The following is a 3123-nucleotide window of genomic DNA, read 5'->3' as shown; positions in this document are numbered from 1 at the left end:
CTGAAAAAAAAAGTCTTAAGTTATTGTTTATTACTTCAAGGTAAAAATGATGGTTTTTTTTGAAATGACATTGAAATATTATGGATAGTTGGAAAGTAAATACTGCTTAGTATTATGATTAATCATTTCTTAAAGGAGAAACATTTGCTTTGACAAATTAGTTCTGAATACTGAAATCCTATTGTCTTTATGTATATGAATAATTTTTGTAAAATGTAAAAGTCATTCAATTTTTTGATCTCCTGATTTCTTTATTGACTTAGTTTTGCCAAGTACATATAGTTAACCGTTTATAAGCAATTTTACTCTGAAAACAACTTTCTTAAACTACTTCCAGTCAGTAATAATGAGATACATGCCATTTTTAGCCTGCTTCTTCTTCAGGTGAGACAGCATGACTTCCTGGTTTATCAGAGACCCCAGGTGGATCCTGTGGGATCCACTGTGCACTATCTGCTACAGTAGGGAGGGGTGGAGTTGTAGAAGTGCATAAGATACAGCCCAATATTTACTCAGTGGTAAATATGCTAACACCCTCAGAAATAAATGCAAACTTGGATTAGTAATTATTAAACAATGTAGGGAAGATCAGTACCAACCACAAAACTCAGCTTAGAGAAGTGGCCCAGCAAGGCAGGAAGAACATAAACCCAGTTCTCAGTGGGAGAGAACTGAGTGGTAAACATATTCATTGCATGTCCCAGGTGCCGTCACCTGACAGTGAACATTTCTGAACTCAATCAAAATTAGCTGAAAAGTCACTTGTGTTTGAGGGATGTGAGTGGTAACATTACACCATGTGGGACCATGGTCTTGGTGTCCCCAGTAATATAGAAACTCTAGGTAAAGACCTTATAAGCATAATGTTTGGTAAAAATAACTACTAGGTTGCTTGTGTCTTCAAATCCCCTACCATCAAGAAATCTCTTTGCAGCAAATGGATTGCTTGGGTGTAACTCAATTTATTGGATAGGCATAAGAACAGGAAGCAAATACATTAGATATTAACCATGCAGGGGATCTGTGAGGGTGCTGGGATCACCAGGGACTGAAAGTGTGATCGACCTCAGATTCAAATGTTCTCCAGCACCTGGATTTCAAAGACAAGAAAAAAAAAATAGGAAAACTGTTATTGGAAATGTTTCTCTTTCATTTCATTTGCAGAATTGCTTTTGTGGGGAAGTGTTTGGTATGGAATCATAATCATCTGGTGAAACAAAAGTTAAAATCCATTTTTCCTTTTGCCTTGCCCATTATCTGTATCTGATAAGACTAAGAAATGGAGATAATTATGAACAGTAAATGGAGAGTGTACTTGCAGATGTGTGCCTGAAGATCAAGGTTACAGTTTGTATTTTACTGATTTTCTTCCATTTGGAAAACTAAAGCCGAGAGGAAAGGCAGAAATTAACTCCACTACTTTAAGCCATTGTTCGTGCTTTTCATTGTTTACTTAAATCACTGAGGAATGCTGTAGTCTGTCAGAGCTGGGGTCCTGGAGAAGTGTCCACTGTTCCAAGGCACCACTAGGTCTATTTTCTTCAAGCTGAGATGAAGCACATGGGGAGGTAAGCCATCTCCAGACTCAGGCTGGCATAGAAGCACCTTGTTACTCCGGGAAAAGATTCACAAATAAAATAAACTGAATGTGGAGTCTTAGTTCTCAAGGGGACCCTGGTAACAGGGCTTTCAGCCTGGGGGTGTGGTGGGGACTGTGCAATGGGTGCAGATGTTATCTTCACCCTATTTATAGGAAGCCTGCATGTCCCCAGCTCCTTTGCAGCTAGGTTGGGCCATGTGACTAAATCTGGCCAGTGGAATAGGGGAGACATGGTCATGTGGGATGGGCCGTGAGACCTTACAGGATTGATGTGTACATAATCGCACAGCTCTCTGCATTTCATCCCATGCATTTGTGGCTTGTACTTTGATTAAGCAGAAAATGCCTCTGAGCACAGCAGCATAGTCCCGTCCCTCCCTCTTGTTTCAGCTGTGCGTGTCAGAATTAGGTAGCTCTCAATTACCTCTGGAGCTGTTTTTACCATAAGAGAAAAGTCAACCATGGAGAATAACAATAGTCAATGCCATCGAGGCCTATGGAGCACAGGTTGGCTTCTTTCTATTCTGTGCTAGGTATGGAGGCAGCCCTGGTGGTGGGAAATCCTAACATGTGCAGCTGAGACTGTAATCTCACCAGTGTGTGTGGGGAGCGGGGGGCATGGTTTACTTTTTACACCCTGGTGGATACAGGGTTTACAAGGCAGGAGTGCCATAAGCAATTTAGTCTGGACTTCCAAAGTGACCTCCTTCCTCCCTGGGCAACCTTTATCCCAGACTTCTCTCCTGCCAGTTATAGAAGGCAAACCTAGTGAGGCAGAGTGGCCCATGCCTGTCATCCCAACAGATGAGGAGGCTGAGGCAGGAAGATCGAAAGCTAGCCTCAGAATTGAGTGAGGCCCTAAACAAATTAGTGAGACACTCTCAAAATTAAAGGGGGAAAAGAATCCCCAAAACCAGGGGCTGGGAATGTGGCTCAATGGTTAAGCACCCCTGTGTTCAGTCTTCAGTACCAATAAAAAAAGGAAAGAAAGGTAAACCCACAGAAACTCTGTCCATCTGGGAAAGCAGGTGAGCATGATGTGGGAGGGGCTCCTTTGCCAAAGCCAGAAGCTTGGTTTATTGGATATTGTGCCCTAAAATCTTGTAACTCAGAAGATTCTTGCCAGTGACATTTCTCTTTCTTGGATACACATAAAAAATTTAGTTTATAATAGCTGGGGCTCAGTCATAGAACTCAAATTTTACTTTGTATAAAAGGAGCAACATATTCAGAAAATAAATTAGGGAAGTAGATTTTACTTGATGATATTCCCTCTTAATATTAACTACTGTAATTCCAGATTTCCAATCCCTGGCCTTGGTTGTGTGGATAAAAGGACTATATAACATTCATAGTACAAAATTACTTAATAGCATAAAATACATTTAAGTATTTCTTTAAGTTTCAGAGAAAAATTATAGCAGCAAGTGAGTAAACTAAATTTTTATTCATGAAAGAAGAAATTTTAATATACTCAATACCCTAGGAACTAATACAGTGGCTCATTTTATTTAAGATACTAA

This window comes from Marmota marmota, unplaced genomic scaffold, assembly GCF_001458135.2.
Source record: "Marmota marmota marmota unplaced genomic scaffold, marMar, whole genome shotgun sequence".
Classification (NCBI taxonomy): domain Eukaryota; kingdom Metazoa; phylum Chordata; class Mammalia; order Rodentia; family Sciuridae; genus Marmota; species Marmota marmota.
The sequence above is the reverse complement of the archived record's forward strand: the minus strand, read 5'-3'. Positions refer to the sequence as shown.